The 23,322-nt window shown below is 42.0% G+C and overlaps 1 long non-coding RNA gene across 1 annotated transcript; it reads right to left on the bottom strand.

Annotated features, from left to right (window-relative positions):
- Positions 1-4,114: 4,114 nt before the first annotated feature.
- Positions 4,115-10,501, bottom strand: LOC121133676. The gene is made up of 3 exons (XR_005870631.1): positions 10,381-10,501; positions 4,627-4,749; positions 4,115-4,353 (listed from the first exon to the last, which is right to left on the bottom strand). It is a non-coding gene; the product is annotated as an uncharacterized LOC121133676 (long non-coding RNA).
- Between the last annotated feature and the right edge of the window lie 12,821 nt (positions 10,502-23,322).

The following is a 23,322-nucleotide window of genomic DNA, read 5'->3' as shown; positions in this document are numbered from 1 at the left end:
TTCATTTAGCTCATCCCTTCCTCCCCATTGTCTCCTTCTCCTCTCTCCACCCCCACTTCTTCATCTTTTCCTTCTCACCACCACTACCACCATCATCATCACCTGCAGTGCTGGAGATCACACCCAGGGCCTTACTTGTCAAGTGTTCACCCCTGACATAGATCCACAGTCCCTTTTCATTGATATTGGTGGCGCACTCCAGAGACCATCACTCTCTCATCTGCAGGCAACAGCTACAGAGCAACTAAATATTTGTCACTGTTGACCTTCTTTTACCATGAAAGTTTTGTAAGAGTATTATTTAATCACACTGTGCACTAATTACTGATAAAATTATTTGTCAATGTTTATTTTTAGGCACTTTTTGCAGTCTGGAAATTTCCAAATTTCCAACAACTGTTTTTTGTTTGTTTGGTTTGGTTTTTGTGGGCTTAAAGGTGTGTACCACCACCACCCAGCTCAACAACTGTTTTGGAATGTTTCCTCTAGTACAAGAAGCTACTTGGTTCAACATTGCCTGATTCAGACATTGTGACTAATCCCCTATCAGTTTGAGGATATGTACAGAAATTTTTGTGAGTGACAAATTATTCAAAGAATGATATCTTGGTTTGTTCTCTTAGTCTACTGGAAAATTATGAAAGTCTGAGCAAATATATATATATATATATATATTCCTGATACTAGGGGAATTCAGAGGTGCCATAGTAGCTGTGAAGGGCATCAAACCAGGCAATTACATTCTTGTTGACTTCTACCATGAGTCGAACAAGGAATTTCCTGGACAGTGGGAGAAAATTGGGGTTATCATAATCAGATGGATACTGGATTCACATATAAGCACAACATTCACAAATGTGTGAATCTCAAGTGTCTTAGTCAGATTCAAAGATGTTAATTGTCACTGATGTTTTAGTATTTAGCAGTTGTGAATGCAGGGTGTTGAAAGCCAAGAAAAGAATAGGAAAGTAGAAAGGATAGAAGCAAGGAAAAACTAACCATATGTTACCATTATTGGCCACTGCATCCCGGTGAGCTCAGCAGGTTGCTTGGAAGGGGGTCTATTCCATGTGTGAGCCAATGTGCAATGATGGGTTGCCTGAGGAAGCCCCACTGTGTAGCAGCATTTTTCAGAGAAAAGATTACAGAGATAACTTTTTTGGCTAGGCTTTGTTTGTTTCTTGCTTCTAACTAAGTAAAATTCAGTCTTGACAACCTCAGCTGCCTTCTCAAGCATCTTTAGTGGATATTCAAAATGGTAGGTCTTTCACTCTAAAGACTGGAGACATTTCTTTTATCCCAGAAATGGTGTAACAAACCAGAACCGGATGGGAGCAGCTAATCAAGCTGGCTGCATGGTAATGACTGATACAGTGATACAGACCACCTTTTTAGTGATTTGCTGAATCTGAATGCCACAGCAGTCTGAAAGCCAGGTGGCCAAAGGCAGTAAAAATGGCTCAGGACACCAGACTCGGTGCATACTCGGTACAGTGGGATCTTCTTGGGACGATTTCAGCTCAGTTCATTCATTTCACTAACAGGAAAAACAAGTTGCAGTGAGATTATGGCTTGTGTAATACCCTGAGCCTCATGAATGTCATAGTTGGCATATGGAGGTAAGGACTGTTGCCTTTAAATGACATAGTGGATGATATCCATGTATTTCAGCACAATAGATAATTGCATTGTTTGGTAAAATGACTTGATAGTGAAGACCATGTTCCTGGATCAGTGGGTCTATATCAAGATTAAATTCTCATTGGTCACTTATTTGATTTATAGATTTGGTCATAACTCATTAATTTGACCCTAAATTTCCTCATCAATGAAGTGGGTATAATACTACAAAATTTGTGGTTTTGTTAAAAGACCTCTGAAACACTGGCTTAGTGTCTGACACACAGATATATAAAAGATCCTAAAATTAACTGTAGTGATATTCTAATGCCTTTTCTCTATAAATACTCACTCCGTCGTCTCTGTTAGCTTTGAGCTTAGTGTCATATATCTATACTATTATGCTAATGCCATCTATCTGTCTATCCATCCATCCTTCCATCCATTCACTCATCCACTTAATGTTTACCCTCCATCCATCAGTCTAGTCATCCACCTAACTCTTCATCCATTGACATGTATATTGGTGTAAATAGTCAATGATAGGCCAGAGATGTTTTACTAAGCAGGAGATTGTACTAATTCCTTTATTCAATTGTCACAAACAACAAATATTGTTGGGGCTGGAGAGATGGCTCAGGAGGTTAGAGAGATGACTCAATGGTTAAGAGCAATGGCTGCTCTTGCAGAGGTCCTAAGCTCAATTCCCAGCAACCACATGGTGGCTCACAACCATCTATAATGAGACCTGGCGCCCTCTTCTGGTCTGCAGTCATGCATACAGGCAGAACACTATGTACATAATGCATAAATCTTTGAAAAAACATTGTTAAAAATCTTTCATTGATGAGTGCAAAGTCTAAGCGCCCATATTAATAAAGAGAGAATGCATTCAACGTCAAAGGCACAAAACAACTGTCTTTTCTTGATTTCCACCTCAGCTTTGCATAGGCATTCACAGTCTTCTTTATTTGTAATGAACCAGGGTCAATCAGAAATGAAATACCAGGCCCACTGCAGAATTTATCTTGGGATTTTTCTGGACAGGATGGGAGGAGAAGAAGCAGAAAAAAAGGAGACAGGATTAACTTCTCAGGCACATCTAGTGTAACACTGTTGAGAGATGATATTGTCTAGATGGTTCTACAGAGACCTGCCAAAAATAAGATTGGATGTAATAGGGCTGGCCAGAGCTCGTCCAGACAATCACTTCACATTGCTTGCTAGATAAAATGGTTCCCTGAGATGTGCTTTATAGTTATGTGTCCAGATTTCTATGATCTTAACAGATTGCTTCTGGGTAGAAAATAGCCTGCCTTTTTCAAGCCCCAACTTAATTCAGCCTCGTTAATTCCTTTGTAGCCTATGTGAATCCCAGAGGGAAAAATAATTACCTAACTCTCATTTGGTGCCTGGTTTCCCCCAGGATAGCCAGGGATGCTGTACTTGATGACTTCTAGTTGTGCAGATGCCAGGAGCAAATATTTCACGTATGAGTACTTAGCTTTAGCAAAGCCTCAAACCTATTCCAACTGTGTTTCTAAGAATGGTCTGTTATGCCAACTCTGTTTTTCTCTGAGAGCTTACAGTCCAGGGACTAGGGTTGACATAGACCAAGAAGCATCACCAAGGACGTGTTGGGTTTCTATCTTACATGTAAGAGCTAGATGTCTGACATTATTCCCCCTACTCACTAGTCACAGATGTTTTCAAATTATCAAATAAAAACCGTAGTCTTCATCTGATGTACAAAACAAAGCAAAATGCACATGACGATTTGATTACGTTGACTGATGGCTGACATTGCAAATGCGCCTTTGTTCCATGTTGGCCGAAGATCAACTATGGTTAAATCCTTTCGCCTCTCTGTGCCCCATGTCAGCTCACATCTGTAGTGGAAGGACACAGCACACTTGCAAGCGCAGACTTGATGTTCATGTCCAGCCACACCCTGTAATTGCTAGATGGCCTATGGAAAGCTTATCAGTACCAGCGTTGTTGTTGGTTTCCACCACACAGCAGCAGCCTCTGCTGCCAAGGCTGTTACATCATCACCTGCTGCCAGGTGCCCTTCCGCCATCGGCGCTGTGCTACCCCTTAAAGGTGCCCACCAGGCACAGCTCGCTCTCTTGCCTCTTGCTCCTCTCTGGCCCTTCCTGTCTTCTTTACCTCTCTCGTCTCCCATCTTCCTCTTGTCTCTTCCATGGTCTGTCTGTCTGCCTGCCTGCCTGTCTGTCTGTCTGTCTGTCTGCCTGCCTCTCATGTCCCCACTCTGACACGGCCTTTCACTCTCTCCCTTGCCCTCCCCCAATAGACCTCTCACGCTAACTCTGTTGCATATGCCATGTTTGCTTAGTGGCACACCTTGGCAGGGCCCACCAAATGGTACTCACTTGGCATTTTTTTTGTCCTTTCAGCTGTCAACAATGGTGAAGTAGGTATCAAAGGATTGCCAACTTCATAGGACTTTTGAAATGAACAAAGTATTCAAAAGTATGCCTGGTGCCTGGTAAGTGTGCTACAAACACTTCCTACTTCAAAAAAACGGAGGCCGTAGCCCCGGGGACATTGCTTTCTGGGTAAAGAACTTGTCCAAGTGTGAGGACCTGAGCTTAGACTCCCGGAACAAATGTAAAGCTGAGTGGGGTAGCATGCATCGGTAATCCCGCCACTCCTATTGTGAGATGGGAAGCCGGGACAGGATGCTCTCTAGAAGCCTGGAGGTCAGCTAGCCTGTTTGTGGAAAATAGAAAATAAGTGACCTTGCCTCAAACAAGGTGGGAAGCCAACACCACCTACACTCACACACACTCATGTATGTACACATACACACACACATACAAACACACACATGTGCACATACACATGCAATCATGTACACATAGACACAGACACACATGTAAGTGAATACAGAGACACACGTACAGACAAACACATGCATGCACACCCATACACACCTGTACATACACATGCATAAATAGCAAAATACCAAGGGTGTCCACTTACTGCTTGTTTCAGTGTAAGGTGCGGATTTCACCTCCATGGATACTTCCAGATGCCTGACCATCACTTGCTTCATTGTTTCTCCTTTTTTCTGAACTCTCAGAGTCCCTTGGGGAAAGATCGCCACTAAGGCCATACACAACAAAGGTACTGTAAGTCAATATCAGGAAACAGGATCTCTAAGTGAACTTAAGAATATCTTATAAGAACACCATTTAGCTACAGCATTATTAGTGCACTTGAAAAATACCATTGCATTCCCATCAAAACTCCAGCACAATTTTTCACAGACCTTGAAAGAACAATATTCAACTTTATATGAAAAAACAAAAGACCCAGGATAACCAAAACAACCCTGTACAATAAAGAAACTTCTGGAGGCATCACCATCCCTGAATTCAGGTTCTATTATAGAGTTATAGTCCTGAAAACAGCTTGGTATTGGCACAAAAATAGACAGATAGACCAATGGAATCAACCCACAACATCTGATCTTTGACAAAGAAGCTAAAGTTATGGAGTGGAAAAAAGAAAGCATCTTCAACAAATGGTGCTGGCATAACTGGATGCTGGCATGTAGAAGAATGAGGATAGATCCATGTCTATCACCATGTACAAGACTTAAGTCCAAATGAATCAAAGACCTCAACATAAATCCAGCCACACTGAACCTCTTAGAAGAGAAAGTAGGAGGTACCCTAAAATGAATTAGTACAGGAGACAGCTTCCTGAACATAACACCAGTAGCACAGACACTGAGATCGACAATTAATAAATGGGACCTCCTGAAACTGAGAAGCTTCCATAAAGCAAAGAACACAGTGAACAAGACAAAAAGGCAGCCCACAGAATGGGAAAAGATATTCACCAACTCCACATATGACAGAGGGCTGATTTCCAAAATATACAAAGAACTCAAAAAGCTAGTCACCAAAACACCAAATAATCCAAATTAAAAAGTGAGGTACAGAACTAAATAGAGAATTCTCAATAGGGAAGTGTAAAATGGCTGAGAGACATTTAAGAAAGTGCTCAACATCCTTAGCCATCAGGGAAATGCAAATCAAAACAACTTTGAGATACCATCTTACACTGGCCAGAATGTCTAACATCAAAAACATCAGTGACAGTTTATGCTGGAGAGGATGTGGAGAAAGGGGAACATTCCTCCACTGCTGGTGGGAGTGCAAACTTGTAGAGCCCCTTTGGAAATCAATATGTTGGTTCTTCAGGAAAATTCCACTGTTGGGCAAATACCCAAAAGATGCACATTCATACAACAAGGACATCTGCTCCACTATGTTCACAGCAGCATTATTTGTAATAGCCATAACCTGGAAGCAACCTAGAAGCCCCTCAACTGAAGAATGGATAAAGAAAATGTGGGATATTTACAAAATGGAGTACTCAGTGGAAAATAAACAATGGAATCTTGAAATTTGCAGGCAAATGGGTGGAAATAGAAGAAATCATTCTGAGTGAGATAACCCAGTCACAAAAATACAAACATTTGCCGGGCGGTGGTGGCGCATGCCTTTAATCCCAGCACTCGGGAGGCAGAAGCAGGCAGATTTCTGTGAGTTCGAGGCCAGGCCGGACCGACAGCCTCGAAAACAATACAGAGAGACCCTGTCTCGTAAAAACAAAAAAAAATACAAACATGGTATGTATATCAATTTTAGACATAGAACAAAGGATTACCAGTTTACAATCAATACCACCAGAGAAGCTAGGAAACAAGAAGGACCCTAAGAGAAACATATATGGTTACCCGGAGAAGAGGAAAGGGACAAGATCTCCTGAGCTAATTGGGAATATGGGGGGAGGGGAGAGGAAGTCAGGAGAAAGAGAAGGAGAGAAGAAGTGGAGGGAGGAAGACATGAGGGAGCAGGAAGATTGAGTCAGGGGAAGAGGAGAGGAGAGCAAGAAAAGAGATAACAAAATAGAGGGAGCCATTATAGGTTTAAAGAGAAATCTGGCACTTGGGAAATGTTCAAAGATCTACAAGGACAACCCCTACTAACAATCTAAGTAATAGTGGAGAGGCTACCTTAAAAGCCCTTCCCTGATAATGAGATTGATGACTACCTTATATGCCATCCTAGAGCCTTCATCCAGAAGCTGATGGAAGCAGAAGCAGACACCCACAGCTAAACACTGAACTGAACTCTGGAGTCCATTTGCAGAGAGGGAGGAATGATGAGCAAAGGGGTCAAGACCACAAACAGCTGACCTGAACAAGGGGGAGCTCATGGGCCCCAGGCTAATAGCTGGGAAATGAGAGTAGGACTGTTCTAGACTCCCTGAATGATGATGTCAGTTTGGAGATCTGATTAATCTATGGGGCCTCTGGTAGTGGATCAGTATTTATCCCTCCTACACAAATGGACTTTGGGAGCCCATTCCACATAGAGGGATATTCTCTCATCCTAGACACACAAAGGAGGGCCTAGACCCTGCTCCAAATGATATGGCAGACTTTGAAGATCTCCCATGGAAGTTCTCATCTTCCCTGGGGAGCAGAAAGGGGATGGGATAGGGAGTTCATGGGGAATAGGGGAGGAGAGGAGGGAGAGGAACGTGGGATTGACATGTAAAACAAGTTAGTTTCTAATTTAAATTTTAAAAAGTCAAAAAAAGAAAAGAAAAGAAAAGAAAAATACCACTTCAGGTTTAAAAAAATCAGGTCTACACTATGGCATTTTTTACCCACACTATTGCAAAAAATTTGGTCAGAAATGATTTCTGTTCATCCCTATCAGAAAACTCATTTTGCTATGTTTTCTACTAAGTAGGAAAATCTAAAACAGAAGATCTAGGTATATCAGTTTCCTTGGAGGAGAACATGGACGTCTTCCATTCATAAAGCAATGTGCAAAGATTTTTGTCCTCATTCACTGATTTTGTTCTACAATGAGTTTTGGAAGCCATCTTTTCAGGAAAATGAAACCAGCCTTTGAGAGGCAAGCTGAGATTCTTGGAGCATGTGGTGGTTTGAACGAGGCTTGGGTGGTTTGAACTCTTGACTCACAGTCCATGGCTCTGTTTGGGGATGCTATGGAACCTTTGGGAGGTTGGCCTTGTTCCAGCTGCCTATTGGATGCCTCCCCTCCCTCTGTGAAACTGTTAGGCGAAAGCAAACCCTTCCATTGCCTTTGGTGATGCTGGTTTATCACCAGGATGAACGTAGCTAGCAGAAGTCTAGTGGCCTATTCTCTTGGTGGGGGCTTGAGAGCAGGATGTCCACACACACATTCCCAGTGGTCATTCCCCTCATTTTCAGACATTCTTCACCGAATTCTAGAAAGCCCGTGTTCTCTAGAGTCTCTCATCCAGGGGTCAATCCTTTGGTTTTTCCACTTATGTATGTAGTTTAGTGGTGACCATAGCTGCCTTCCATTTTTGTATGTACACATTTGTTGTGGAAACACATTCTGCCAACAGCCTTGGGGCACCAAGCTCTAGGGCAGGGTCTGTCTGACACCTGATAAGCAGGAGGTGAAGCTGGCTTGCTCTGGCTGTTGCTTGGCGAGGTTGGAGTCCAAGCTGCAGAGAGGCAGCTTGGGATCACCGGCGGCACCTGCTTTGCTCTGTATCTGTGAGTTTGTCTTTTTTTTTTTTTGCACCCCCTAGTAGATTCATTATTACACTTTCATGGGTTCTCACTTCACATGTTCATAGGAGTGCTTCAACATACATAAGAGAGGAATGTGCGCATGGATGTGCACACATGTGGAGGCCACATACTGCTATCAGGTGTTTGCCTCAAATGATTTAGGAAAAACGTTTCCATTTGAGACATGGTTTCTCATTCAACCTGAAGCTAGTCAGGTGGGCAGTGCTGGCTGGCTAATGAATTCCTGGGATACACCTATCCCTGAGCACAGACATTCCACCTCCATACCTCACCTTGAGATTATAGATGTGGATCACTTCCAGCTTTTAAACCGGTCCCCAGACTTCTGTAACAATCTCTTCACTATTTAAGCCATCTTGGCTAGTCCAGTAGTCCCTCTCTTGATCTTCAAAAATCAAAGCTTTAGGGGGACAACCATGGCCCTCCTTCACTGATTCTCTACTACTAGAGAAACCCATCGAGTTTAATATCTTTGTGTATCATGTGTATTGTCCTCTTACTGGCTGACATATTTATTGTTGGTATCACATTACAGTTAAATTCTGACATGGCAGGATTTTGAGCTTAAACAGCAGTGGAACTTGATACTTAAGAATGGGTGCAAACTAAATATTTTAAGAGGAATAAAAAGCTAATTTTAACTAAAACACGTTTGCTTTGAAACACATCGCTCCTGACATCATCAATGAAGATCCAGCTTCTCCATCAGTGTGGATGGTATGTGGGTTGCCTCCGGGTGTCGGTTACTCTGTGTACTGAAGATATTTAGGAGCATTCTTGGCTTCTACCTTCTAATTACCAGTGTCACAGCAACAGCAACAGCAACAAACTGCTCCAGACATTTCTAAATGTATTGCACAGGGCAAAATAACCCTTTCTGATCATGACTAAGCCACTGGAGAATCAGTTTACTAGAAATACAATTTATTTTCAACTCTATGGATTCTTATCTCATAAATTAGATGATAATATTAATAATCCCTTTCCAAAGCCTTATCTAGACATCAAGAGTTTGAACACCCACCTTCCAATGCAGTTGTGAACATTAAATGTATCCACATGTCCCAAAGTAACCAGTATGGTGTCCAGTTGATGTCTGCTTCTCTTTCGTCTTTTGGACTGACTTGCTTAATGGGGACAGCTTGAAGGCTCACTTCTCTGAGTTCTGACTCTACATTTGAAGTTTCTGAAAGCTTTAGATGCTCCTTTTGTCTGCTCTAGTACCTGGGTCTTGTCTCCTCCTGTCTTCTGATCGGCCTTAGACAGCCATCTTGGATATTCTTTAATTCTGAATTCTCCATCTCAGACATTGCAACTCCATCCTGTCTATTTTCTTCCAGGCCTTTCCCATAACTTAAATCAATTTTAAATGAAAGTTTAGTTTATTTTTGGGACATGCGGCTACCATGTAGCTCAAGCTGACAACAAACTAGTGATCATTCAACCTCAGCCACTCAAGTATTGGGATTACAGGTGTTCACCGCCATTCTTGGATGTGGACCATTCTTCACACGTCATCTTTCCTGCCACCCGGACTTAAACAAAGTCACACTATGCCTGCCTCCTCAGCTGTGTGGAAGTAATAATTTAATAGTTTCAACAGTACATAAGAGTACTGTCTGCTAGGGCTCTGGATTTCTTGTCTCATAAACAGCTAAGATTAGTTGGCTGGTAAGTAAGACTTTTCTTTCCACTGGCTATGAGATAAATACCTAGTTGTCTCCCTTGAGTTAGATAATCCTGAAGCTTCCTCCAGTGTGAACATTTCATATCTAAGTTTCAGACATTGAGGAGAGAAATGGTAATGGTTAGACACAGAACTTTCCAAAGAGAACAATCTCTCTCTCCTCTCTCTCTCTCTCTGGCTGCCGTTTTCATGACAGTGTTGCATGCTGGTTAGAGCCCAGGTTTAGAGATCAGAAGAGATGCAGAATCTCCAAGTGCTTCCCATTAGTAGTAGTTGTTGTTTGTTTTGTTTTTGCACTGTGTTGTGCTGTTTTGTTTTTGTGAGGAAGAACGTAAGAGCAGTGCACATCTGGCACCAAGCTGGGGAGACGGCTCAGCAGATGAAGTGCTTCTCTTGCAAGCACAAGGACCTGAGTTCTATTCCCACAACTTACACTTTAATAGTCAGGTGTAGTGTGCATGCCTTTAATTCCAGAGCTTGGGAAGTAGAGACTGGTGAAATTCTGAAGTTCAGTAATTGGCCAGTCTAGTCCTACTTGACAAGCACCAATCTGGTGAGAGACCCTGTTTTAAAAAAATGAAGTGTGAACAGTGTCTAAGGAGTGACACACAGGTTATTCTCTAGCATATGACCCCCACCCCCCCACACACCTAACACACACACACACATACACACACACACACAAAACGAGCCTTTCTTAAACATCATTAGCTCCTACTTTGACCTTCCAAGCCTTCTATCTAATCTTTATATTACATAGTAAAGATTAACTCCTTTGGAACAATTCTGTTCTGCTAAACTTTACATTTTCCAAACATCTTTGCTGGGGCTTGAACATGAAATGTTCCACCTAGGCTTGTGGGTTGAATACTTGGTCTCCATTTGGTGGTGGGGTTGGAAGGTAGTGAAATCTTTAGGAGGTGGTGCCCTGTTGGAAGAAGTGAATCATGGGAGACTGGCCTTCAAACATGATAATCTCTGTCCCTCTTCCTGCCCAGTCTGTGTAACTGTAGAGTTAATGTGATCAGCCCCACCATCATGAAATGCACCTGCAAACTGTAAGACCAACAAGCCTTTGCTTCATTATGATGGTTCTGGTCAGGTATTTCTTCATAGCAACAAGAAAGTAAATAACAGTCTTCTTCACGACGTTGCTTTTGCATAGTTACGACTCAATTAAATATCTGTCGAGTTAAATGAAGCCAGGTTCTGTTGCGTCACCACAAAATAGGAATGAAAACTGTATCGTCAAAAAGCATAGTTGTAAATAATGTGAAAATAAGAAGCTTCCTACACCAGAACAATAAAGAGAAATTGATCGAGGAGTTAATGTTACCAGAGGTAGGTTCGGCATGGGTGAGCAGCGATTTTGAGGAAGATAAAGCTGAGTTTGTGGTCAGTCTGACCTGTACCAGGAACGTGATGAAATCAAGTAACAACTGCTCTGTGGAGCTTGTGTAATGGACCTGGTCCTTCACACTGCTATGTATAAGCAGGCCCTTTGCATCGCGGAGACACATTCCCTCAATCTGTTGAAATGGAAGTGGTAAAGCGGATGAGGCCAAGCAATGGAGGTAAAGGAAGGAGCCAGGTCCCCGAGTGTGATTTGTGTACCGCATAGCACAGTGTGACTACTTCAGGGTTCCTGAAGTGTGACCATGAGAACACTGACATTTCTATGTGTGAAGAGGATTAGTAAGGATTCCCAGTCATTGGGAGGTCATATCTCATTTTGGGAAAGCTCTCTTCTTGCTTGTACTAGAAGAAACAATGGTGGTTGTGGATAAACAACAGTGTATCTATTATACTTACTACCCACCCAGTACCTGGCCAGCCACCATCCCTTTCTGATGTACGGAGTAGGTGTCCTATAAAAGATCTTCAACTTCCCAGTCTCTAAGGACTAACTGGCCTTGGTGGATTCTTTGGGGTGTATGGCCAGAACATGAGGTCCACTTTCATAATGTGGACCTCATACCTCTAAGGGCAGAGGTACTGAGAAGGTGGTGTTGGAGGAAGGGCAACCTAAGAAATTAAAACTTCAGAACATCAAATAGCTTGACTAGATTCAGAATGGGTAAAACTTTTCTTCCAGTGGTTCCTCTCCTCAATCTTGGCTCTCATTGGCAAGGTCCTGCATCATTCATTTGATTGACATGGCAGGTCCCTGGGATGTCTGCCTGTTCCCTCCATGCCAGCTGGTCTCTGTGCTGTTGGAGTCTTTTCCCTAGTCCTCAGGGGAAAGTCCAGGCCTCCTAGCCCAGCCAATATAGTTTTGTGGGATTGGTTCTTGTCTTTAACTCCAGTCACATCTTCAACATTCACTCCTTCAATCTCCATTTATAGAAAATCGATTCCCAACCTTCCCATTCCATTCACACGGCTGGGTTGCTCCACAATCCATGTGCTCCTCTTTACTGACAAAGGAGCTGGATAAACACATCTGAACTACACCCGCCTCTCTGCCCTTTCCTTTACCCACCATTTAAACTTATTATTTCATTTAGATCTTTGAACAAGCCTGTGGAAAATCTTTCATTTTCATTTTGGAAAAAAAAAGCCTGATCATTTCAGAGTGTAGGTGACTTGCCCAATGTCACAGAGTTAGGAGGCAATAAGACCAGCATCTGAAGGAAGTGAGCTGCATTCTTGCCACCATGAACTGACTACTCAGTAACCAATGACAATGGGCAATGGGCACCATAAAGTAAGGTGTGGGCTGTCAGCATGGTACTCAATCTGGGGCTCAGAGGAGACTTTGGCATTGGAGGGATTTTTCTTTCCCATGTGTGGCATACATGCCATGTCCCTAGCAATGAATTAACCCTTCGTCAGTGTTTTGGGGTATTCATTTTTGCTTCTAAGAAGTCCTGTTACTTTTTTTTCCAGGATGAACTTCTGCTTATTTACTAATTTGTCAGGCAATTATTAAGCCTGCTATTATGTCAGACCAGAGTCCAAAACCAGAAACAGACCTAACCTCTGCCCTTCAGAGTTCACCATCTAGACGGGCATGCAAATCATCCCAGGGAGGACAAGACTCCTGGACCAATGGTGTATGTGTGAAAAGGGTTAGGCAAAGAGGAGTGCAACCTGTTTGTTCCACAAAACATGACTACAATGAGGAAAATGATTGGTCCTGGTGTGTGTGCTTTAAAGTCAGAGTGTAGGTGCTTTAAAAGCTGTTGTCACCAGACCAGCAGCCTGAGAGCCTCTGGTGAATGTTTGTCTGTGCAGTATGCTCTCTTTTCCTGATCTTTCCCACCCACCCTTAGTTTTCCCTTCCTCCCTGCCCTCTCTCTTCCCCCTCCTTCCCTTGGTCTCACACACCCCCTCCCTCCTTCCTTCCTTTTCTTGTCTTATCATCACTCCAAGATGATGTGCACACCTTTTCTTCTTCCTTCTTGACAGGCACTGTTTTTGTTAGTTACCCTGCAAAATCCAGCTTAGGATGGGTCTGCAGAAGCCCTTTCATGAACCATAAGTTCTCGAAGGAAGCTGAATGTGACCCCTTGCCTTTATTTCCCACTGACCTCTTCATGAACTAGTCACCATGTTTGCTGTTTGCCTCTTGATTAAACCGCACATAAGGGGAAGGGCTCTTACATAGTTTGTGATGGTGCTTATACACACTGTAAGCACAACTGATCAGTGGACAGTCATTCTATATGTAAGTAAATTAGATTCAGAGAGAGAACAGGTTCTGCATGTCGGCAGTACAATTATATAACTCTTGGGCTTTGTTGCAATCCACTTCTATTAGATGTTCCAAACTTCGAACATCCTGTGATTATGCAAGGAAACTGCAAGTCTAATCACTCTTTAATTAGCATATTTCTCATGATATCAGGACTCTCTGACAAATCTCTTCGTTTATGGCTCTGATACAATCTCTGATTTTGGAAGGTGTGTGTGTGTGTGTGTGTGTGTGTGTGTGTGTGTGTGTTTATTGTCCTGTTTTGCCAAAGTAGTGGAATATCTGGATATTTAATTAAGCCCATAGCAATCCATAATGAAGTATGTATTTCCATGGTTCTTTCAGCCAGGTGTAGTCAAAGAGGTGCTGTGTTTTCTACTTCTGTTTTTAAAGGCACAAGACATTCCTGTTACTCATCCATCAGTCCTACTGGCTGGAGTACACTTTATCCATACAATGAATGTCCATTCAGACATGGACTGTGCTCAAAGGATAGAGAATCCAGAAGCAAATAGAGCTCGAGTCTTGTAGTCTGCAATGCTCAAACCCAGACCTAGAAGGAGAAATGCTAGAGACAGACCTCAATGGTACTTAAAGACACTTTGAGTTTTGGCTTCCACTATATGCAGTGATAAACTATTTCCCAGGGTATGGACCCTCTTATTGTAGACCCTGGTTATGAGAGGCACATGAGACTTCAGGAGTAATCTAATCCAGTGTTCTATAACCTATCTGAGGTCAAGAGCATTAAATTTGTCTCTCTAGTAACAGAATCTGACTTCAGGCTGGGCTCCTAGTTCCATAGGTGAAGCTCCAGTAAAGATGGTTTGTTGGGGCCTTTGGAGGTAGTTCAGGTCTAAACATTCATTTATCCATTCATGTGTGTGTGTGTGTGTGTGTGTGTGTGTGTGTGTGTGTGTGAGTGTGAGTGTATATATATACATATATATACATATATATATACATATACATATATATATATAAGTGTGTGTGTGAATATTTTTCTGGGATCAAGAACAGGATGTTACTCTTGTTCTTGTCTCTAATGGATTAATAGATTAGTCCAGAATTAAATAATACAAACCACAAGGATATTTATAAATACATTTATAATAGGAACCCAGGGTAAGTACTTGGGGAAAAATGGGAAGGCCGCAGAAGAGAGCTACTGAGAATCAAGGAAGACCACTATGAGAAGCGTCATTTCAACCGACTCAGAAAGGTAAGAAGGAACTGGATATTAAAGTGGAGGGTAAGATTGTCCTCAGAAGGAAACGACTGTGTAAAGACCTTAAGAGGGAATGAGCTAAAGTATTAAAGAGCTGTCAGGAACTGAGCTGTAGGGTGGAACTGAGTAAGCCGAGGTTGAGCTAGCAGAATTGGGTGATGAGGGGAGGTTTTGAATGTATGTGGGTGCAGGTTGTATTTCATCATGATACAAGGTTGGTTATAGGATAAGGACAGGGGGCATGGAAAAGTTCTTAGTCTCTCAGGATCCCCACAGGAATCATCTGTGGGATTTGCAAGCAAGGGGGCATATGTATACTCTGATGCTATCTGTGTGCACCATCCTCATGCTATCTGTGACAGTATAACCTGCTCACAGATCCTTGCTAGAGGGCAGAAGCCAAGCAAGGTTGGATTCTGAATTCCTTTGGCAAACCAGATCCCACTTCCTGTGGACAAGGGTAGAAGTTTCACATTCAGAATGAGGTTAGGAAAGATTTTGTGATTTCCTTTTGATGAAAAGTGCAACAAATTACCCAGTGATCAGGTTTGAAGGAAAATACATGCTATTGATTTTGACTCGCACTGATCCAGGTTTATTTAGAACTTCTAAGATATCTGAGAACATGCTCATTTAATTACTCACAATTATGTCTCTATGGCAGTAATTTTCATGCACTCTAGTTCATGCTAGTTTTCACAATAACCTTAATGTGTTTTATTTTTACTTTGGCTTTAGAAAAAAACAAGACTCTGAGGTATTAAAGGACCAGTAAGGGTCAATAGGACCACAGCCAGCATTTGCATGGATGGAAGAGAGTGTGGTTGAATCGTGACAGCCTGAGTTTCATCTCACGTCACTCCATACAGACTTCCGTTTAACTTATTTTTCAAGTGACTTCACTTCTAGAAGCACAGGGATCCTCAAACATTCCAAAAAGGGACATTCCCTCAGCCAGCCTGCATTCTGAGATAGTTCTTGGAGTTTTATCCTTTCATGATAGATTATTGGTCCCAATTGTTTCATCCATTTTCTTAGACACTTTCCACATAATTTTTTAAAAAATGGTAACTCATTACTTAATCTCCTTTGACTATTTTTAAGTTAAAATGTTCCATCCTCCAAACCCTACCATAACCCCCTCAACCACTCTCAAATGGATGACCTTTAATTGTTGTTACACACATACACACACTACATATATGCGTGTGTGTGTGTGTGTGTGTGTGTGTGTAAATATATAAACACAGCCTGCTGAGTTCATTTACTGTTGCTTTTATGCACTTGATTTCAGGGCTGACCATTTGGTACTAAATAACCAACTAGTGTAACGTTTAGTCTTCCTGCCTGCCGCCTGGATCCTGCTGTCACTTTCAGCCCCCAAATAACACACAAGACACTGTACTAATTGTGGAGCTGTTGGCCGTTTGCTTGGTTTCTTGTTGGCTAGCTCTGACTTGATTATTAACCCATAATTACTAATATAGATTTTAGATTTTATAAGGACTTATGTTTTTGAGGACATATTCCTGAGCACCCGTTGCTCCTGGGAAATCACATGGCGACCAGTCCCTTCACTACATTTCCCAGAATCCTCCTAGACTCCTAGTCACACCTTTCCTGTTTCCCTATTGGCCAACAGTGCTTTATTTAAACCAATTAGACTCATATTTACATAATGATGTCTCCCAACAAACTAGAGATGATTTCTCCTGCTCTCAGCATTCCCTATTTGCCTGTAAAGTTCTTTGTCCAGGGGTGAAACCCCTTCCATATTAGCATGTACACTGCTGTACTTCTCCTGGTCTTGCTTCGGAAGCTGTATTTCTGAGGCGATGCTTTCTTGCCATTTCTAGGAGACATGATCTCATCAGATTTCCTGGTCCTCTGGCTCTTACTACCTTTCCACTCTCTCCATTTCTCCAAAGCTTTGGGTGCAGTGTTGCAGATGAATCTATTGGGGACAGTCACCCATAACCAATTGTCCTCTACATTTTGACTAGTTTCTGTAATGGTCTTTGGTGCAAAGAGAAACTTCTTTGATGATAGGTGAATGCTATGCTGCCTGTTAGAAGGAGACCTTGCATTCCCACCAACCCAGTCTCTCTACATGCACACGACAGACCCCTTGGCTTCCCTTTGAGCAAGTGGAACAGACTAGATGAAAGCTGAGAAAAATTTTGGACCTTAGTCTAGGAAGTTATACATCAGCACTTCTTCATTATCCTGCTTACAACCAGTCAAGAAAGGCAGCAGGTCAACGACCACTGGGTGAACTGTAGCTTTCAGCTGGCTGGAGCCTCAGCTGACAGATGCATTAGAGCGAACAGCTAGAGTTGCTCAGCTAAGCCACCCACGTTCTTGATCCCTGCAAGTTACAAAGTTTGCTCTTTTAAGCAGGTAGTCACGTGTTAGGCAGCAACAGATAACGAATGTGGCCACTGTTTCCAAGCCCTCTAGACACAATACTGCTTCAGCAGTTTACAGTAATTGCTTCTGAAACAATTATAAATATGTTTATCACCTTTACAGTTCATAAACAATTTTCTTCCTTATGCTCATTTCACAGAGGAATCATTCTCACCCCCTCTGCAGTGTGCTGTCTTCCCTAGCAGTAGCAAAATTCCCAGGGATTACGTTTTGCTGATGCTCAGCAGAGGATGTGAGAAAGTCAGGTCTTTGAAGTCAGATAGATTGTATTATTTTAACTGATGAGAAATTTCTACACAGATTGCTACCGGTACAGATAATGAGATTTTGCAATTACATACTCCCCTAGAGCAAAAAAATCAGAATAAGGGTATTTCAACCACCCAGGAAAGTGATCTGGAACTCAGGAAAGTGATCTGGAACTCTCTGTCCAACTCCAACTATCCTAGAAGCAGCCAATGATATATCAATGACCAGTTTAGTTTAGATGTTTTTGAAGTTTGTATCAATGAGTATGAACTTATGTTCATATTCCATAAATCAGTCTGGGCTCTGGCTGGCTACTTTTACTAAATAAAATATTCTTTCTTAAAAGTGTAGTATTTTTTTTTAACTTCATGTTTAGGTTGTTCCGTCTGGGTGTATTCGAGTATACTCCAGGCATACGTAGTGCCCACAAATGCCAGATGAGGGCACTGGATTCTCTCGAATGGGAGTTATGGATGGTTGCTGGCTATCTTGTGACTACTGGGAACTGAACCCAGGTCCTCTATAAGAACAATAAGTACTCCTAACTGCTGATCAATCTCTCAAGCAACTTTAGTACAGCAATCTTAAGATGCACTTACATTGCTGTGGCTATCAGCCTGTCCGAGCACACATGCCTCATTGACTAGAATTTCATCAGCTTAAATTGGCAACACAGTCTTCCACACCTTCTGTTGGTAGACATACAGGTTGATTCCAGAATGGGGCTATCTAATTGAGCTGTAATATTCATGGGCAAGCTTCTTCTTGGACTTATCTTTCTTTTTTCCATATATTTTTTATTTAATGTTTTACGCATGTCACTTTCAGTTCCCTCTCCCTCCCCTCCTCTTCCACACCCCAATCCTCTCAACCCATCACCCCCACTCCCCCTCTCTGTTCCCCAGGGAGGGCAAGGGCCTCCATGAGGGATTTTCAGGGTCTGTCACATCATCCTGGGAATGGCCCAGGTTCTTCCCCATGTGTCCAGGCTGAGAGAGCATCCCTCCACATGGCATGGCTTCCCAGAGTCCTTCTATATGCCAGAAATAAATACTGCTCCACTCTCCCAGTTCCCAAAGATTGCCAAGTCCTCCTCTCTGTCACCCAGGTTTGGTAGGAAGGTGTCTGGATCAGTCCCATGCTGGCCCCTCAGTCATCAGTCTGGGGTCCATGTGTTCCCCCTTGTTTAGATCAGCTGCCTCTGTGGGTTTGCTAGCCTGATCTTGATTCCTTTGGTCATCATTCTTTGCAACTGGGTTCCAGGAGTTCAATTCCATTCACAGCTGTGGGTGTCTGCCTTTGCTTCCATCAGCCATTGGATGAGAGTTCTAAGATGGCATATAAGGTAGTCATCATTCTTATTATCATGGGAGGGCATTTAAGGTAGCCTTAATGCCAGTTGGTGTCATTCCTGTAGATCTGTGAAGATCTCACTAGTGCCAGATCTCCCCTCCAACTTATACTGGCTCCTTCTTTTATGGCATCTCCCATCCTTTTCTCCTCTATTCTTACCCTGGCTCAACCTTCCTGCTCTCCCATGTCCTCCTCTCCCATCTTTCTCTCTGTCTTTCTCCCATCTCATTCTTCCCCTCCCTTCTCCTCCACACTCCAATTAAGAGATCACATCCTCTAACCCTTCTCCGGGTTACCATGCATAACTCTCTTGGGGTCCTCCTTGCACCCCAGATTTTCTGGCGGTGGGGTTGTGGGCTGGAAATGCCCTGCTCCATGTCTAAAATCCATATATGAGTGAGTACATACCATGCTTGTCTTTTTATGACTGGGTTACCTCACTCAGGATGGTTTCTTCCAGTGCCATCCATTTATTTGCCAGTAAATTTCAAGATTTCATTTTTTTCTGTTGAGTAGTACTCCATTGTGTAAATGTACCACATTTTCTCTATCCACTCTTCAGCTGAGGGGTACCTAGGTTGCTTCCAGGTTCTGGCTATTACAAATAATGCTGCTATGAACATCGTGGAGCAGATGTCCTTATTGTATGAGGATACATTTTTTGGGTATATGCCCAAGAGTGGAATTGCTGGATCTTGTTGTAGACTGATTTCCATTTTTCTGAGGAATCTCCATACTGATCTCCAAAGTGGCTGTACTAGTTGGCATTCCCAACAGCAGTGGAGGAGTGTACCTCTTTCTCCACATCCTCTCCAGCATAAACTGTCATTAGTGTTTTTGATTTTAGCCATTCTGACGGGAGTGAAATGGTATCTCAGAGTTGCTTTGATTTGCATTTCACTAATGGCTAAGGATGTTGAGCACTTTCAAGTGTCTCTTGGCCATTTTGGACTCCTCTATTGATAATTCTCTATTTAGTTCTGTACCCCATTTTTTAATTGGATCCTTTGGTGTTTTGGAGTCTTGCTTCTTGAGTTCTTTGTAAATTTTGGATATTAGCCCTCTGTCAGATGTGGGGTTTATGAATATTTTTCCCATTCTGTGGACTGTTGTTTTTTCTTGTTGACTGTGTCCTTTGCCCTGCAGAAGCTCCTCAGTTTCAGGAGGTCCCATTTATTAATTGTCAATCTCAGTGTCTGTGCTACTGGTGTTATGTTCAGGAAGCAGTCTCCGGTATCAATTAGTTCAAGGGTACTTCCCAGTTTTTCATCTAGGAGATTCAGTGTGGCTGGATTGATGTTGAAATCCTTGATCCATTTGGACTTAAGTTTTGTGCATGGTGCTAGATATGGATCTGTCTGTTGCCTTTTACATGCCAGCATCCAGTTACTCCAGCACCATTTGTTGAAGATGTTTTCTTTTTTCTATTGAATAGTTTTAGCTTCTTTGTCAAAGATCAGGTGTTCAAAGGTGTGTGGGTTGATATCAGGGTCTTCGATTCAATTCCATTGGTCTACCTGTCTGCCTTTGTGCCAGTACCAAGCTGTTTTCAGGACTATAGCTCTATAATAGAGCTTTAAGTCAGGGGATAGTGATGCCTCCAGAGGTTCCTTTATTGTACAGGGTTGCCTTGGCTATCCTGGGTCTTTTGTTTTTCCATATAAAGTTAAGGATTGTCCTTTCGAGGTCGGTGAAAAATTGTGCTCGTAGTTTGATAGGGATTGCATTGAATTTGTAGTTTGTTTTTGGTAAAATTGCTATTTTTACTACGTTGATCCTACCTATCCAAGAGCATGGGAGATCTTTCCACTTTCTGGTATCTTCTTTACTTTCTTTTTTTAAGGACTCAAAGTTCTTGTTATACAGGTCTTTCACTTGCTTGGTTAGAGTTACGCCAACATATTTTATGGTGTTTGTGGCTATTGTAAAGGATGATGTTTGTCTTATTTCTTTCTTGTCCTCTTTATTGTCTATATACAGTAGGACTACTCATTTTTTTGAGTTAATTTTGTATCCTGCCACTTTGCTGAAGGTATTCTATTGGTGATATTTGCATCCGTAGTTCCTGATTGTTTACCCAGCTTTTCTATTTCCAGCATCCCCTCATTCTGTGTTTTCTTTATTGTTTCTATTTCAGCTTTCAATCCTTCAACTGTTTGAGTTGTTTCCTTCATTTGTTTGGTTGTTTTTTCTTGGTACTCTTTAAATTCTTTGAGAGATTTATTTCTTGAAAATTTTCCCCCATTTCATGGATGTTTTGTTTGTTTTTTCTTCTATTTCTTTAAGGGATTTCCTTGTTTCTTCTTTGAGGGTCTCTGTTGGGGAAGTCCTGTTATTTGCCTGTTATTTGTCAATAAAGCACTGTCTGGCCTATAGGGAATCTAGATAGGAGGGACTAGGAGTCCAGGAGGACTCTGGGAAGGAGAAACAGAAGAGAGTCAACATGTAACGCCATGGGGTAGGAAGCCCGGAACCATTCTCCGGTAAGAAACATACTTAGATTAACAATTATGGGGTAATTACTTAAGTCAGAGCTAGCCAGTAAGAAACAAGCAAGGCCAACAGCTTCATAATTAATATAGCCTCCTGTGTGTTTATTTGGGACTGATGCGGCTCTAGAACCAGGCTGGCGGGAAGGCTTTCTCACAAGGAAAAGCTTCTCTTAACAGGTCTCTATCGTCTTCATAAAATAATTTTTAAGGTCTGTCTTCTCTGCTTCGTCTATGTAGTGCTTTTCAGGTCTTGCTGGCGTTGGTTCCGTAGATTCTTGTGCAGTCATATTGGTCTTTCTATTGCTGAGTGAGCTCTTATTCTGTCTACTTCCCATCTCTTCTTCCAGTGGGTGCTGGTGGGGTCTTTCCGTCTCCACTGGTCTCCTTCCTTCCTGAAGCTGAAACTGGGGACGCTGACACTGAAGCTTAAGCTGAAGCTGGGGTCGCCGGAGTTTGGGGCCTGGAAGGGCTGATGTCTGTCCTGTGTGGGCAGGTCTTCTGGATGCCAGGAGCGGTCCCCAGAAGCTCGAGGGGATGGGTGTTGGGCAGGGGATGGGAAGTGTCCCCCTGGAGACCCAAGCTCACCTGAAGCTGGGATCGCCAGAGTTTGGGGCCTGGAAGGGCTGATGTCTTTCCTGTCAGTTGGAAGAATTTTTATTGCTGCTTCTTTTTCTTTAGGGGATATAGATCTGTTTAAATTGTTTCTCTCTTCTTGATTTAATTTTGGTAAGTGATATCTATCCAGAAAATCATCCATTTCCTTTAGATTTTCCAATTTAGTGGAGTACAGATTTTCAAAATATGACCTGATGATTCTTTGGATTTCCCCAGTGTCTGTTGTTATTTCCCCCTTTTCATTTCTGATTTTGTTAATTAGCATGTTCTCTCTCTGGCTTTTAGTTAGGTTTGATAAAGGTTTGTCTATCTTGTTGATTTTCTGAAAGAGCCCTCTTTGTTTCATTGATTCTTTGTATTGTTTTCTTTGTTTCTACTTTATTGATTTCAGCTCTCAATTTGATTATTTCCTGGCGTGTACTCCTCCTGGGTGAGTTTGTTTCTTTTTCTTCGAACGCTTTCAGGTGTTCTGTTAATTCTCTAGTGTGGCAATTCTCCAGTTTCTTCATGTGGGCACTTTGTGCTATGAATTTTCCTCTTAGAACTGCTTTTAAATTATCCCAGGTTTGGGTATGTTGTGCCTTCATTTTCACTGAACTCTAGGAAGTCTTTTATTTCTTTCTTTATTTCTTCCTTTCCCAGGGGTGATGCAATTGAGCATTGTTCAATTTCCATGAGTTTATGAGTTTTCTGAAATTTGTGTTGATATTGAATTCTAATTTTTAAGCTGTTGTGGTCCAACAGGATACAGGGGGCTATTCCAACTGTTTTGTATCTGTTGTGTTTTGCTTACTGAAGAATGTGGTCGATTTTAGAGAAGGTTTCATGTGGTGCTGAGAAGAAGGTATATTATTTTTTGTTTGGGTGGAATGTTCTATAGATGTTTGTTAAACCCAACTGGGTGATAACTTCTGTTAGTTCCATTGTTTCTTTGTTAAGTTTCTGTCTGGTGGACCTGTCCAGTGGTATAAGTGGGGTGTTGAAGTCTCCCACTATAAGTGTGTGGGGTTTAATGTGTGATTTGAGTTGTAGTAATGTTTCTTTTATGAATGTGGGTGCCTTTAAATTTGGGACATTTATTTTCAGAATAGAGACTTTTCCTGATGGATTTTTCCTGTGATGAATATGGAGGAACCTTCTTCATCTCTTTTGATTAATTTTAGTTTGAAGTCTATTTTGTTAGATATTAGGAAAGCTAAACCCGCTTGCTTCTTATGTCCATTTGATTGGAAAGTCTTTTCCCAACCCTTAACCTTGAGGTAGCATCTGTCTTTGAAATTGAGATGTGTTTCTTGTATGCAGCAGAAGGAT

The sequence above is a fragment of the Mesocricetus auratus genome, unplaced genomic scaffold (genome assembly GCF_017639785.1).
Source record: "Mesocricetus auratus isolate SY011 unplaced genomic scaffold, BCM_Maur_2.0 Super-Scaffold_100023, whole genome shotgun sequence".
Taxonomy (NCBI): Eukaryota; Metazoa; Chordata; class Mammalia; order Rodentia; family Cricetidae; genus Mesocricetus; species Mesocricetus auratus.
Note: the sequence above shows the minus strand (reverse complement) of the source record. Positions and strands in the feature narration are given on the sequence as shown.